This window comes from Eriocheir sinensis, chromosome 25, assembly GCF_024679095.1.
Source record: "Eriocheir sinensis breed Jianghai 21 chromosome 25, ASM2467909v1, whole genome shotgun sequence".
Taxonomy (NCBI): domain Eukaryota; kingdom Metazoa; phylum Arthropoda; class Malacostraca; order Decapoda; family Varunidae; genus Eriocheir; species Eriocheir sinensis.
In genome coordinates, this window is record NC_066533.1 from 8,341,167 (window position 1) to 8,357,640 (window position 16,474).

At 42.5% G+C, this 16,474-nt stretch overlaps 1 protein-coding gene across 5 annotated transcripts in view; it reads left to right on the forward strand.

The window, feature by feature from the left end:
• The first annotated feature begins 8,393 nt into the window (after positions 1–8,393).
• LOC127003286 (zwei Ig domain protein zig-8-like) overlaps positions 8,394–16,474 on the forward strand; it is a 151,193-nt gene continuing 143,112 nt past the window's right edge. Inside the window, exon 1 of one of the 5 annotated variants that reach the window (XM_050869753.1) lies at positions 8,394–8,722. The gene's annotated coding sequence lies outside the window, so the exon portion shown is untranslated. Of the gene's footprint in view, positions 8,745–16,474 lie in introns of all 5 variants that reach the window. The other 4 variants (XM_050869748.1, XM_050869749.1, XM_050869750.1 and 1 more) reach the window with 4 other exon arrangements.

Here is a 16,474-nt window from a genome sequence, read left to right on the forward strand (position 1 = left end):
GTGGGGAAAATTGGCACTACGGAGACGGTCTTTTCTCTCGCGTGTCGGTAGTCAGAGGTGTTTATAAGCATAAGATCAGGCTTTCCTCCGTGCAAATGACATTACTCCTGATCTTGACACCTTAATAAATCATAGTAATAGAACACCTGTATCCAAGAACACGAGAAGGGAGAGCAACACCAGAAAAAAATAATTAACACATACACGATGGTGGGCCAAAAAATAGCAACACACAAGCATTACAATACGGCAGAACAAACAAGATGGTGAGTAATAAGAAACCTTTACCTAACAACAGGAGGAAGGGAGAGAACAACGGAAAGGAACATTTGGGAGCGGCGGGTAGCGGGCATTTTTTTTTTTTTTTACACTTTTTGTTGCCCTTGAGCCGCATCCTTTGATGTAAAAAATAAAATTTTAAACACCCGAAGTGAGAAAATTAAAAGAACTAAATAATTATGAACAAGCAAATAAAAAAAATAAAAAAATAGGAAAACAAGAGAGGGTGGTCAACAGGAACACAACAACACCTGGCAGATAAATATATCAAGAGGTTAACAGACGCAACACATACACACCTGAACAACATAGAAAATCAGAAGTCAGCGCGATGAACACCTGGAAATACATTCGAACAAGATTAAGGACACAAATAATTACCGACAGTACGGACGGAAATCATAAATCAGGACACTGGTGCAAAGATTGAGGTCAACCTAATTACAGTTATTAGTTATATGTCAAACCAAGGAGCAGTTGCGATATACCTTCAATCCACTCAGAAAGAAGTAATATCAAAAAGAAATTGAATTGGAAGTAGTCATCACACATAAGAGAAGAGATAGACATGACAAGACAGAAGGAAAACAAAGCAACCTCAATGGAAAATGAAAACAGGTAGACAATGCTGAGCGACAACGACAGCAGCAGGTAAAACTCAGGAAAATAAAGCAGAACAGAATAAAAAAAAGCATGATAGCGCAAGTGAATCGAGATAAAGAGTAGATATATAAAAAAACAAGAAAGCACATCCATATAAATGCCGAGTCCAGCCAAAACACAAGAAATTATAATAGAATACAACAAAAACTTAGTTCACCTTTAGACTAAAGAAAATGCGACACAAAAAACACACCTATACAAACAGCAAGAAAAGACGTACCACAGAAAGTCAATACAAAAAAAAATAGGATCAAGCAACATAAGACCAAAAAACAAACAAAAAACACAGACGAACACAAACAACACGTAAACAATACAAAAACAAGCACATCAAAATCACCACATCCCAACCAAAAGACCAAAACCAAAACCACACACCAAAAATAACACAAACATAAACAAACCAGGGAGATAGAACAGAACCCCTATACCCACATACAGCCAGCACTTACCCGCCCCTAGCAGAGACGATCCCCGCCGCCCGGAACACAGCAGAGTGGGGATGGCCGGCCGGGATAATGCATTTTTAAAGCTGCAAGTATCATGTATCATTAGCCGGGCAGGAATGGATTAGAGAGGGAGATCAAGCGTTAAATCCTCATTCCCGTTCGACTGGATAATCACGGCTGGCTGACTGGCACCTCACCCCCTCTATCCTCCCCCTCTTCTCTGGCTCTCCCTCTTCCCTCTCTCCTCTCTACACTCCCTCCTATTTTCTCTTCTCTTCTTAAACGTTATCTTTCTCTCCCGTTTGGCTGGCTTCTCCTGCCCTCATACTTCCCCTCTTTCCCTTCTCTCTCCTCTCCCCTCCCTTTCCTCTAAGTTTCTTTTCTCTTACGTTCTCAACTCTACATTTTGATCTTTATTCTCCTCCCGTTTTCTATCCTTTTCTTATTTTTTTCTCTTCTCTCCCTGTTATTTCTTCTTCTCATCCCTTCACTTCCTTTTCCTTTTCTTTCCTCTATTTCTTTACTCGCTTATCTCTCTTCTCTCTCCCTTTTCAATTGTTGCCTCACTTTCCATCTTCTTCTCCTTTGCCCTCTTCTACCTTCTCTCCTCTCACCTCCTGTCCACTTTCCTTCCTTTCTCTCCTCTTCTCCCACGTTCTTTCCTCTTTTCTTTTCAATCTCTTTCAATTTCCTTTTCCTCCTCCTCACCCTCACTTATCTTCACATCTCTTCACTCCCTTTCCCTTTCCTCTCTCCTCCATGTGTGTCCATCCCTTCCTCTCTCCTCTCACTTCACTCTCCATCTTCCTTCCTTCCCTGCTCTCTTCTATCTCCTCTTCTCTCACCTCCTGTCCGATTCTCCCTATTCTTCTTTATCCTTTCCTCTCCTTTCTCCCCTCTATCACTCTCGCCCCTCCACTCTGCCAGCAGCACGCCACTACAGCCGGACAGCTAGATAGACTGGCTTTACTCTCTCTTCCATTCCACCCACTCCGCCAGCCCTTCCACTCTCTTCTACTCTCTCCACTGCCTCCTGCTGCTCTCTCTGTCCTTTGAAATTCAGCGTTTAGTCTTTCCACAATATCGTTCACTCTGTTCCACTTCCCTACCTTTTATAGTTCTTTCACCCTTTCAAATCTATCTTTCAACGTTTCCACAACTACTTCCTCTCTATTCTATTCTCTTTCGCTCCTTCAAATCCAGTTTCTAACCACTCCACCATAACCCACTTTATTCTACTTATCTACGACCTCTGTTCTTCCACCTTATCTAATCCAACTTCAAGCCTTTATTTCTTCCTGATAAACCTGCTTTCTTCATTTCCTAGTTCTATGCATGTCCTTAACCGTTTTTTACCTGATCTCACATGTTTTTGTTTCCTCATTAGCTCTCTTTATCTCCCTTTCCTCTTAATTACCTTAAAGTGCAAACCTTAAATCTTCAACATTATTTTTTTTCACGCTAGTCCGTTCAAGTTTTTATTTTACATTCCATCTCTTTGCCTTGCCTTCTTTTCCTCACTCTATTGCCAAAAAGCCTCACCATATACAAATCTCCCTTTCTGTAATTAAACTTTTTACATAACCCCTTTCTTTACTCTTTCCCTTTCATCCCATACGTAACTCCCAAACAATCCACCCTTTACCCCATCGTCCGTCCCTTACACATCCGTCAAACAATAGTCCAGCACCCTCACCCCCCATCCCCCTATTTCCTCCCCCTTCCCCCTTAGGCCCTACAGCCCACCCTCCCCCACTCCCTACCCCACCCCTTCCCCCTATAGTTTTACAGTCTCTGCTCTCCATCCCCCTCCAGCCTCACCTTTCCCCCTACACCATATACCCTTGCAGCCTCCTCCTATCCTCCCCATCCCTTTCTCACCCTTCACCCTTCCCCTTGCTTCCCGCCCATGAAAAATGAAATTCCACGCCCCGGCTCACGGACAACATGCTCCTGTCAGGCTGTCCGTCGCTTCTGACATGCTGTTGTGGGCGTAATGAAGCGCGTAGGAAACCAAACAACGGAGTGAGTAAAAAGTTAAAATGACAAATTCTCCTCCGCCATCGACTGCTTGCTCTGTCAACACGGCGCAGGTATTTCAGGGTAGCGAGTTGATCGTTTGATTGCTGGAGCGTGAGTGCATGAGTGAGTGTGTGTGCGTGTGTGAGTGTGTTGGTCTTTACTTTGAGCTGCGCTGTGGTTATTTTTTTACGATGGTTAGCTTGGTAATGATGATGAAGAAGAAGAAAAAGGAAAAATCGTATACTAAAAAAAATAGTAATAATAATAATAAAACTACTACTACTACTACTACTACTACTACTATTACTACTACTACTACTACTAATAATAATAATAATAAAAATAATAATAATACCACCAACAATAAGAAAAGTGACGTCGTATGTGAATTTGTGTGTGTGTGTGTGTGTGTGTGTGTGTGTGTGTGTGTGTGTGTGCTTGACATAAACTATCCACAACACACACAAAAAAAACGTGAGTAAATATATAGAGTATAAAGATGACAAACAAAAAACAGAAAAGTGAAACCAAAATAAAGTAAAACAAACTCAGAACGCCTCGGGAGACATGCAAACCCCAAGAGGAGGAAGAGGAGGAGGAGGAGAAGGAGAAGGAGGAGGAGGAGAAGAAGGAGGAGGAGGAGGAGGAACAGGAAAAAATATAAACAGAAGAGGACTTGAGAATCTTGAGAGTGAGAAGAAAGGGGAGATTTTTGAGAAGAAGACTGTGAAGAAAGAAACAGAGAATATACAAGACTAAAGAACAAGGAAGATAAAGAGGAGAGGAGGCGGAAGAGGAAGAGGAGGAACACGATCAAGGTCACGAGAAGACTTGAGACTAACAAGAGCATGAAGGTTTTACAAAGAAGAAAACAAATTGACAAGGAAGAGAAGCAAGATAAAAAGAATAAATATGAAAAACGGGAAGAAGTAAAATAAAAGTAAAAAGTAAAAGATGTCCTGAAGCAAGGAAGCTTAACAGTTTTGAAAGAAAATTAGGCAACAAAATAAACGAAAGGAAAGCAGGAATGCAATAAGTGAAGGAAGAGGAGAAGAAGGATATGATTATTAGCACGAGATGTTAGGAATAATAATAATTATAGTAATAATAATAATAATAATAATAATAATAATAATAATAATAATAATAATAATAATAATAATAATAATAATAATAATAATAATAATAATAAGAAGAAGAAGAAGAAGAAGAAGAATAAGAAGAAGAAGAAGAAGAAGAAGAAGAAGAAGAAGAAAAAGAAGAAGAATACGATGAAGAAAAAGGAGAAGAAGAAGAAGAAGAAGAAGAAGACAATAAATATCCTATAGAGAAGAAAATACAATAATCATAAAGGGAATTGGAAGAAAAATAAGAGAAAGAAGAAAAGGAAAACGCTGATAAAAAAAAGGGAAAGAGGAGACCTGAGAGGGAGAGGAGCATGACGTATGAGAAAAAGAAAAAAACAAGTGGAAAGAACCGAACACTGGGAGAGAAAGAAGAAGTACAGGAATCATTAATAAGAGGGAAAAATGGAGAAAAAAGTGGAAGAATGGCAATTAAAGGGAAAATAACAACAGATCAGTATAAAAATGGAGGTACTGAGGAACAAGAAGGGAATGAAGAATAAGAACGAGAAAAAGAAAACATGATAGGCAAAGGAAGACAGAACGAGATATGGAAAGAAAAAAAAACAATAAGACAGAGAAAAGAATAATGAAGAAAAAAATAATCCGAGTAGAAGAATGCGAAGAAGCAGAGCGGATGAAAATAACAACAACAACAACAACAACAACAACAACAACAAGATGAAACGAAAATGAAGGAAACATGAAAAAAAGATAGAAGTAAGACAGAGGAAAATGAGTGAAATATCAAAATAATCCTTGGCCCAGAAGACAACGAAAAGAAGAAGGCGACTCGGAGGAGGTGAAAAAAAAAAACACGAAAAAGACGAAAAAAATAAACAAACAGAAACATGAAAACAGAAAAAAGAGGAAAATTAATGAAGAAAGAAGACAGGCCAAAACACATAACAGGAGAAAAAGAAAACGAAGAACAGCATGTAATAAAAAAAGAACAACACGAAACAAAAGAAACGAAACAAAAAAATATGAAAAAAAACTGGAAAATTAATAAAGAAACAAAGCAAGCTGAAACACAACATACGAGAAGAACAAGGTGAGGTGAAGCAGGGGAGGCATAATGAAGGAAAAAAAGAACAAGACGAAACAAAACGAACGAAACATCAAAAACATGAAAAAAACAACAACAAAAATAATAATAAAGAAACAAAGCAACCTGAAACACAACATACGAGAAGAACAAGGTGAGGCGGAGCAGGTGAGGCATAATGAAGCAAGCGACGGGGCCTGGGCGGCATCAATGTATACTAGATCTATACAGACGCATATCGGCATTCAATAAGCGGGAGTTCAAGAGACCCGACCCGATACTCTAAGGGAGGGACTCAAATGTCTTTCTCGTGCCAGCCTCCTCCTCCTCCTCCTCCTCCTCCTCCTCGTTCTTCTTTTTCTCTTTTCCTTCTCCTCCAGTGTGATCAAATATGCTAAGAAGAGAGAGAAAACCGCCTTCGTGATTGGTTTTGAAGGGAATGATCGGGGAATGGACTGAGAGGGATGCGGGGTTAGGTTAGGTTACGGTGGGTGAGGAGGTTGTGTGGATTGTGGTGTGTGTGTCTCTCTCTCTCTCTCTCTCTCTCTCTCTCTCTCTCTCTCTCTCTCTCTCTCTCTCTCTCTCTCTCTCTCTCTCTCTCTCTCTCTCTCTCTCTCTCTCTCTCTCTTCTCTTAATCTCTGGCCTACTTCCCTTGTAACCATTTGATTTTTTTTTTCTCTCTCTACTATTTCCTCTCAAAGGGATTCCGTGAAATTTCTCCTCCTCCTGCTCCTCCTCCTCCTCCTCCTCCTCCTCCTCTTTTTCCTCCTCGTCTTGCTACTTTTCTCTTAACTTCAGCCATGCTCTTCCTTTTACGCCATATTTCTCTTCCCACTAGGTACCTCCTCCTCCTAAGAAAATTTCCTCCCTCACGCCTCTTTCTGCCCTGAGTCCCCTTCTTCTCCTCTTACAGCGCCTCCCTCTCTGTGGCGACCCTTCCCAGGCCTCTTTCCTCTCCTTCTCTCCCCTCTCTTCTCCTTCCCCTCTCTCCCTGGCTGAACGAGGGTGTGGGAGCGAGTGTTTATTGTTGGCGGAGGAGAAGAAACAGCTGTGGTCAGTGGAGAGGAGGAGGAGGAGAGGGGGAAGAAAAGGTAGAAGGATAAGATCAGAATGAGAAAAGAATAGACGTGGAAATCTTGAAGTAGTAGTAGTGGTGGTGGCGGTGGTGGTTGCAGTGGTGGTTGTAATGGTGGTAGTAGTAGTAGTAGTAGTAGTGGTAGTAGTAGTAGTAGTAGTATAGTAAGAACAAAAACGTACAAAAACAAGAAATAAGATCAAGAAGAAAAACGAAGAAAAATGATGACGAAAAAGAGTATAAATGATGAAGATGACTGATTGCTGCTGCTGATGATGATAATGATGAATGATGAAAAACAGGAGGAAAATAAAATTAATATAAAGGTGAATGAATAAATAAGAGAGAGAATAGAAAGAACACGTTTGCAGAGACGCGGTGGAGCAGAAAACACGACAGTAAACACACACGAACACACACAGTACATCTGAATACAATGCGTCAGGTGGACAGGGGAAGGTAACCAGGTGAGGTGAGGCGCGGCAATCAGGTGAGACGAGCGTTAAGACCTTACCTGGCGCCTGCACAGCACACGCTGCGCACTCCGCAGGTGGGCCAGGTTAATTGGTGCCCGCTAACCCGGGATCAACAGGAGCTTATGGTGCTGGATAATAATGTCAGCGACCACTGTGTTTCCGGGAGGAGGAGGAAGAGGAAGAGGAGGAGAAGAGGAGAGGAGGAGGAGGGGGAGGAGGAAGAGGAAGAGTATGGTGATGGAGGAGTGTTCTGATGGAAATCTGAGGTTAAGGAAGGGTGGGTAAGAGGAAGAGAAGACAAAGGAAAGGAGAAGAAAGAGGAGGAGAAGGATGAGGAGGAAGAGAAGGAGGGTAATGATGAAAGAGTGTTGTGATGGAAATATGAGGTTAATGAGTTGCAGATAAAAGGAAGAGAAGAAGACAAAGATAAGAGAGAAGTAGGAGGAGGAAGAAGAAGAGGAGGAGGAAAACGTGGAGGTAAAGAAAAGGAATGGAGAGTTGAAGTAGATTAAAATTACATAATATTAACATGCTCTACACATGAATGAAGAACAGAAAGAAGAAAGGGGACGATGAAGAAGACTAGGCGAAGGAGAAAGAAGAGAACAAAGATGGGGAGGCGGATGACAAAGAAGATGAAGAAGAGGAGGAAGAAGGTTTGTTAATTGATGCACCTTATTGATGACCTATAATAAGAACAAAGTTTGGCTGACATTATACGCGTCTGGGTCATTCCTCCTCTTCTTTCTTGGAAGACGAAGAAGAAGAAGAAGAAGAAGAAAAAAAAAGAAGAAGAAAAAAGGAAGATAATGATGATGATAATGAAGAGGAAGAAGGAAAGCAGAATAAAGGATAATCATAAGGATAAACAACAACAAAACAAATGATAATGATAATGAAGAGAGTCATGAAGCAGAGGCATACTAAGAAAAACAAAGATCAGAGAAGATGCAATGAAGAACACGGAAAAATACAGAGAAGATTTAGAATTCGTTTGGTCTGGCTTGACAAAAGTAGCTCAAGTCCAAAGGTGCGTGATACACTGTGATAGGGTGGTAGCTTAAGGCAGGTGTGGAGGAGGGAGGGAGGGATGGAGGGAGGGTGATGAGGTATGCAGTACAGGTGTGTGGAGGTGTGAAGGTGTAATCAGTGCACTATAACAGGTGAGGCAGGTGATCAAGAGTGTCGTAAAGGGGTGGAGAGCGGCGACGTGTGTATATTGTTGGAGCAGCGTCTAGCGGGCTTATTTTGTTGCTGTTTTTGTTTTGTTTTTGCTCTTGAAGTGTCTCCCTTGCTGTAAAATATAAAGAACATCAACTAAACACTCACACATCGCAGGGTATACTCTTCATCCTCTTGTGTGTGTGTTAGTGCCTTCGCGTTCCCTGGGGCAGTCCTTGTGTATGCCTGTGTTTGGAAAGGGCAGGCTGGCACGCGGTTTGTATGTGTGTGTGTTTGTGTGTGTGTGTGTGTGTGTGTGTGTCGGAGTGCCGCGGTGCCAGTGTGTCTAGTGGCGGTGCGGCGAGCGGGCGGGTGGCTGCTCCGTCCCTGTGTGTCAGTGGCTGCCGGGCGCTGGCGACGCGTGGTGGGTCCCTCTCGCTGGCTCGGTGATTCTCGCTTTCCCTCAGTCCCTCTCTCGTCCCGTCTCGCTCCCTCCCCAACCACCTTCCTTGCGTTCCTGCCCTCCAGCCCTTCTACCTTCTTTCCTATCCCTTCTTGTGTTGCGTCATTCAGTCCCTTCCTTCCTCCCTCTGTCTCCTTCATTTTCCCTTCACACTTATCCATTCTTCCCTACTCTACCTTTCCTCTTATCCCTTCTATTACGTATCCTACCCTTCCTTTCATCCCTTATTTTACATTTCCATCCCTCCCTTCTCTTACCTTTCCTCTCATCCCTTCTCGTACCTTTCCTTTCATCCCTCTCCTTCCCTTTTCTCTTATTCCTTCTTCCTTTCGTTCCCATTCCTTTTCCTACCACTCCTTTCATCCCTTATCTTACCTTATCTTTCATCCCATCCCTCCTTCTACCTTTGCTCCTACCGCCTGCCCCTCCAAGCGTCCTTATAAGTTCGTTCCCATTCCTTCCCCCGCCGTTCCCCCTCCGTACCTAAGCTTCCAAGGGGCGAGTGTTGAGCCCTTAAGGTGGTGCATCACAGTTAATTAAGGACTGAGTAATCCCTAAGCAGATGACTCCGCGGGGACGCAGGACTATTGTGGGTACGAGAGAGGTGTGAGTTCGCGAGTTTATAACCTTCGTATCTTTTCTGAAACTTGCATCGTGAACGTAAATCTCGTAAGCGGCCGGCGACTACTCCAAGCGCCACCACCACCGCAACCACCACCACCACTACGAACTCTGTCTTCTGAGCTCGTACATCGCCAAGAAACAAAAGAAAACGCCGTGAGCCAAGACGCAGTTCCTCTCTTGTCCGAATGATAAACTTGGCCGCTGAAAAACATGTGGGGGAATATATATGCTGTGTTGTACTTTTAAACGCGTCGACTTCGTGAGAGCCTCTTGACACACACGAGAGGAAATCAAGCACAAGACGCACGATAAAAAGAGAGAAAGAGAAAGAGGAGGAGGAGGAGAAAGAGAATCAAAAGAGAAACTGAGAGAAAGAGGGAGAATGAAGGGAAGGGAGGAGAGAAAAAGAGAGAAAAAACACAGAATGGCAAAGACAAGCGAGTGTAAAGCGGAGTCGTTTGAGGTGAATAAAAACAATGAGAGGAAAAAATAAAGGTTCGGAGTGGATGCCGCCGAGGAGGGAAATTTGCACCGAGTTTTTTGGGGGGACACAGAGAGAGAAAAAGAACAAGAGGCGACGGACACATCTTCAAGACTCACTGATGAAGGGAAGGAAAGGAGGCGTGGCTGAGAGAGAGAGAGAGAGAGAGAGAGAGAGAGAGAGAGAGAGAGGGGAAAGAAAGGAGAGACATGCCTAGGGTTGAGGAAAATATACTACCAATAACTCTCTCTCTCTCTCTCTCTCTCTCTTCTTTTGTACTTTCTCCCCCTCTTAAAATAGCTACGGTTGTTGTCCACGGCACCAACATCTTTGCCAACATACCAACACGACACGGACTGAGACACACAGAAACAGGCACAGAAAAAAAGGTAAAAAAAAAGAAGAAAAAAACATAACGAGATACTACCCGGGAAATAAACTATGAACTACCACAACGACTATAGCCTCTTTTGGGGATGGGCTAAGGGGAAGGGGAGGAAGGGGAGATAAAGAAGGAGGAGGAGGAGGAGGATGAATGGTGAGGGAAAGAGAACACCGATAGAGAATTAGGAGAGAGGAAAGAGTGAGAGAGTAGAGGGAGGGAGGAAAGGAGGGAGAGAGGGAGAGTAAGGTGATAGTATATTAGTGCCTAATGATGCAACACAACAGCACCCCGAGCCAAACACACACACACACACACACACACACACACACACACAAAAGCAAGATTCTCATAAGTCAGCCCCACTCTCTCTCTCTCTCTCTCTCTCTCTCTCTCTCTCAGGAAAATAAAAGCAAAATAATAAATAAAAAATTCCCGTGACGTAAATGGCCACACTAAAATAAGAAGTTAAAGGTAGAAATGTTAACTTTTCACTTCTAGATTTATTTACATTTTTATTTTCTTTATTATATTTATTCTCATTCCTATTCTTATTCTTCCAACGTCCGTCTCTCGTTATTTCTTTCTACATATGCTTTCTCTCACTGCTGGCTTTATTAAATTCAGACTTTCTTACTTTCTTCCTGTCCTTTTTTTTCTTTCTTCTGTCTGTGTCTGTTTTCTTTTCTTTTTTCTTCCTTTCTTTCCTTCCTTCCTTCCTTCCTTCCTTCCTTCCTTCTTTCCCTCCTTCCTACCTTTGCTAGTTTGTTTATTTCTTTCTCTTTTCTCTCTCTCAAGCTCCATTTTCTTTTTTATTTACTTTCCGTCAATACCAAACAATCAATACCGGCTGTGTGGCTTTGACCTTCGTATATGGCGGAAAATGATGTGTGCGGGGCGAATGGAAAAACAAGTTCCTCTCACTCACGTCCTTCTCAACTTTGGGGTCCAGCTTTCCTCTTTTTCCTCCTCCTCTTCTTTTTCTTCTTTTGCGTTGATGTGGTTCGATTTCTATTATTTGTTGATGTTTTGCCTCTCGTCTTCCTTGACCATATCCATCCACCTCTTTCTCCTTCTCTGCCCTTCCACTCTCATTCCTTGTCTTCCTTCACTCACCGCTCCCTCAGTCTCCCTCTCTTCTTTCTGTCCTGTTCTTCCATTCCCTTTACCTGTCTTCCGTTACACAATCCCTCCACCTTCCTGCTCCTCCTCCTCTTCGATTTCTCTCTCTCTCTTCTATCTATCCTGTTCTTCCATCTTCTTTCCTTGTCTTCCTTCACGCAATCTCTCCTCCTCCTCCTGTCTCTTCTCCTCCTCGGTCTTTCTCTCTTCCTTTCCCCTGTACTTTCTTCCATTTTCATTCTTTGTTTGGTCTGGTTTTAGATACTTCACGCTCTGAGTTACTTGATATTTTTTCTACCTCTGTGTACATTCTTTTGGGCTACAATAAGGACACTGCGTTTCTTATTTTTTAGTGTCGATATTTGAGGTCAATAAACTAGCTATTAACGAGGCCAAGGAGAAAAAGTGGTTATTTGATCTGATTTGTCGGTCTGTCTGTTTGCCTGTCTGTTCTTGCTCTGTTTTTACGTGTCTGTCGGTCTTTTATGTCTATTTTTTTTTGTTTTCTTTTATTTTTGGGGGGTTGTGTCTTTATATTTCAGTCTATTTGGTTGTCTGTCTTTCTATCTGTCTTTGTCTGTCATTCCGTCTGTTGATTATTATGGCGAGCTGTTTCCTCTCCGGTTGCGTCTGTCTTTCTTTCTGTCTGTCTGTCGGTCTGTCTGTCTGTCTTCCTCCTTACTTGGTTGCTCGTTGCTCCTTCAGGCTACACTCCAAGGTTTATCGAAATTAATAGCTTTTGTGTCTGTCTGTCGATCTATCAGTGTGTCTCTCTCCTCCTTCAGGCCACTTCTCAAAGACTCACGTAACTTCTGTATTGTGTCCTTGTTTGTCTGTCTGTCTGTCTGTTTCTCTGTTTGTCTGTCTGTTTCTGTTCAATTATAACAGGGTTTATGTGTCTCCCTGTCGACAGATTCCGGATTGTCGAAATATCCAATGTCTGTATGTCTGTGTATGTATGTGTGTCTGTATGTTTGTATGTATGTATCTGTGTGTCTGTGTCCTTATGTCTGTGTATGCATGTGTGTCTGTATGTTTGTGTGTATGTGTCTGTGTGTCTGTGTCCTTATGTTTGTGTCTGTATGTCTGTGTTTGTATGTATGTGTCTATGTTTGTGTGTATGTGTCTGTGTCTGTGTCCTTATGTCTGTGTATGTATATTTGTGTCTGAAAGTATGTGTGTTTTTCTGAATGCCTGTGTAAGTATGTATGTATGTGTGTTTTTCTGAATGCCTGTGTAAGTATGTATGTATGTGTGTTTGTCTGAATGCCTGTGTAAGTATGTATGTTTGTGTGTTTTTCTGAATGCCTGTGTTTGTATGTATGTGTATTTATGTTTGTGTATGGATGTCTGTATGTATGTGTCTAATATCTGTGTCTATGTCTGTAGGTGTGTCCGTCTGTCTGTCTGTCTGTCATCCTCTCAGCATGTGTTCCCGTACAGTGTTTCATTACTCTCTAAAGGTATTCTCGATTGCAGCGTCATCCAGCGCGTCTGTCTGTACCTGTCACTCTGTCTGTTTTCTTATTGTTCCCTCAGGGCCGTCAGGTTTATCGCGTCCTCGCCCTTAATCTATACATCTGTCTTCCTGCCTGTCTGTCTGTCTGTCTATCTGTCTGTTTCTGGCATGCTAACAACCCTCACACCCAGCTCTGGTTTCTCCCTCCTGTCTGTCTATCTGTCTGTCCGTCTATCTGTCTGTTTACCTGTCTATCTTTCTGTCAGGGTGTTTATCTATTTGTCAGTCTGTCTCCCTAGCTTTCTGCCTTCCTGTCTATTTATCTGTCTATCTTTCTACCTATTTACTTTTCTCTCAGGTCTATCTATATGTTCTACTGTCAGTCTGTCTATCTGTATTTCTGTCTGTCTATCTCATCACTTACGCATTTCACCTGGGCTTCTCAACACCTTACCCTTGAGCTGTCTGTCTGTCTGTCTGTCTGTCTATCTTCTCATTGCATTTTCATTCCCCCATGGCTTTTCATTTCTTTTACCTTGATCTGCTTGTCTGTCTGTCTGTCTGTCTGTCCGTCTGCCTGTCCATCTGTCTATCTTCCCATTGCTTTCTCATACACCTCTGCCTTCCCGACTCTCTACCCTCGAGCTGCCTGTCTCTCTGTCTTTCTGTCCGTCCGCCCGTCGCTTCATTGCTCCCCGGCTCACGTCAGCATCTCGTGAGCTCACCCTTAATCTTCGTCCCGGGCTGCCTAATCTCGGCGCGGCGTCCTTGCTGTGTGTTTATCTCTAATTAAGACGATCGCTGCTTATTTCTGCGCCGCCGTGGCCCGTGTCATGCTAATGGGGGCTGCCGGGGGGGAGGGGGTTGCCTGACCGATGGGTAGACTGGGGGCTTAGTGGCTTAATCCAATCCTGCGCTAGTGTCACGCCTCACGTCTCCTCCTAATAGGCTGTGTAGGTAGGGAATGATGTGGTCTATGGAGTGAGTGTTAAGTCATTTCACGAACCTTTCCCTCCCACATTAAGATAAATTTAAGCATCTTTAATTCACTCGATCTGCCTTTATCATTCACCAATCACGTTTCATATTGATTAGCGAAGATGTGAGCAGGGAAAAAAAAAGGGGATGAATGTATCAAGTCTTCCGTGTCTTCTTATGTGCCTAATGATTTGAACGATTTAATGAGATAATAATATCCACGCTACCCAATCACACCGCAGGTTCCTCACTAATTAACGAAAAGGTGAGAAGAAAATGAAAGTGATCGATACAGAAAGGTCACATACAAAGGCTCTGCTAGTCCAATAAATTAAGTCTGTCCTTTTAAAACCTTTACTCACTCTTAAAGCTGTTCCTTGCATAATACCTAAATATAAAAAAGTGAGTTTACAACCTACATATCTCCGCTAATATATGAAAACGTAACATTTTTTTTTATTTAGTCATTCCTAAACCTTTTTTTCCTTCTTAACAAATTTCAGCCTTTTAAAACAAGACATCTAGGCCATGGTCATATTTTTTTAAGCCCGTATCACAATCTCCTTTCCCGGCAATAAATTCCTATCGCTTTAAAATTTTAGAATACTCGGAACTGCGAACGAAATGACGAAAAACTTTTAAGACTGTCCACGACCCTCGGCACTTCATGGTCGGGCTGAGTTACGTTAAAATCCGGGTCTGTCTGTCTTCCTGGAGCATAATCCGGGCGAGCTTCTTCCTAATTCAAAGGCTAACTACCAACTCAAACACGCGCCTTCAAATCCACTAAACGAGCGACGAATATCCACGTCCTTTCTCACTCTCCCCCTCTTTCTCTTCCCCACCCTCGTCTTCCTCCTCCTCCTCCTCTTGCCCGTTCTCTTTTTTTTCTTGTTCTTGTTTTACTTGATGTTGCTTTCTCGCTCTTGTTTGTCTATTCATGGTCTCTTTCTTCCTCCCTTCCTCCTCCTCCTCCTCCTCCTTCTCATTGTCTATTCTGTTTTTTTCCCTCGTTCCTGTTTTCCTTGCGACTGTTTGTTCTTGCTCTTCTCCTTCTGTTCCCTGTTCTTCTCTTTCTTTCTTCCCTCCTTCTCCTCCTCATTATCTCTTTTCCTTGTTTTTATTTTACTTGGTCTTGTTCTTCTTGTTCTTCTCTTTCTTTCTTCCCTCCTTCTCCTCCTCATTCTCTCTTTTCCTTGTTTTTATTTTACTTGGTCTTGTTCTTCTTGTTCTTCTCTTTCTTTCTTCCCTCCTTCTCCTCCTCATTATCTCTTTTCCTTGTTTTTATTTTACTTGGTCTTGTTCTTCTTGTTCTTCTCTTTCTTTCTTCCCTCTTTCTCCTCCTCATTATCTTTTTCCTTGTTTTTATTTTACTTGTTCTTGTTCTTCTTGTTCTTCTCTTTCTTTCTTCCCTCCTTCTCCTCCTCATTCTCGCTTTTCCTTGTTTTTATTGTTAATCTTCTTGTTCTTCTTTTTTTCTTCTTTATTTTCCTTCCTCCTTCTCCTCCTCATTCTCGCTTTTCCTTGTTTTTATTTTACTTGGTCTTGTTCTTTTTGTTCTTCTCTTTCTTTCTTCCCTCCTTCTCCTCCTCATTCTCGCTTTTCCTTGTTTTTATTTTACTTGGTCTTGTTCTTTTTGTTCTTCTCTTTCTTTCTTCCCTCCTTCTCCTCCTCATTCTTGCTTTTCCTTGTTTTTATTTTACTTGGTCTTGTCCTTCTCTTTCCTCCCTCGTCGTCCTCTTTCTGCTCATTCTCCCTCTTCCTTGTTCTTATTGTTAATCTTCTTGTTCTTCTTTTTTTTCTTCTTTTATTTTCCTCATAACTCTCCTGCTGCACCTGGTCTTCTTGCCTCTTTTTGTCTTCGTTATCGCCCTGCTCGTGCTTCTATTCCTGTTCTTATTGTTGTTGTGCTCCTCCTCCTCCTCTTCCTCCTCCTCCTATGTACCCACCCTATCTACTGCCTATCTACTCCTCTTCCTGTTCATCTTCCTTCCCCTCTTCCTCCTCTTCCTCCTCCTCCTCCTTCTCCTCATCTACATCCAGCCTTCTAAATAGTGGAGGAAGCTTGAGTAGGAGTTAGTTACATTCGCAAAACACGGAAATATTGTGACGGAGATGAGCACCGTTGCCAGGAGTAGCTTTAGCGTGTGCAACCAGCTTCATCTTTATCTTCCCTCTTCTTCCTGCTCATATTCAGCTTCTTCCCCCTTCCTCTTCCTCCTCCTCTTCCTCCTTCTCCTCTACATCCACTCCTCTAAACTCTAAAGGGTGAAAGGAACTCAAATAGGAGTTAATTAGACCGCAAACACGTGAATGTATCAGGCTTTTTTTACCTTCCCTTCCCGATTCCCTTTCCTACGTTGTCGCTAAGAGGAAAAATACGAGGAAACGTAAGATCACACACGTAGGAGTCACCTTGATGGGGAAACACGCGGGGTATCAGTTTACTACCATCGGCTCCCTTCCGTCCTTCCTTCCGTGGTCTCAAAAAGGAAGAAGACTCCAAGAGGACCTAAACGACCGCCTGTCCGCCGTCAGGGTCCCTAAAAACTCGAAGCCAAGAAAGTTTTGATAAGATTTTCCATTTCTACCTTTTTGCTATCCCTGCGAGTTTCCAATGAGTAGAAACCCAAAGAAAAACAAAAAAACACCACAATTATATCTATT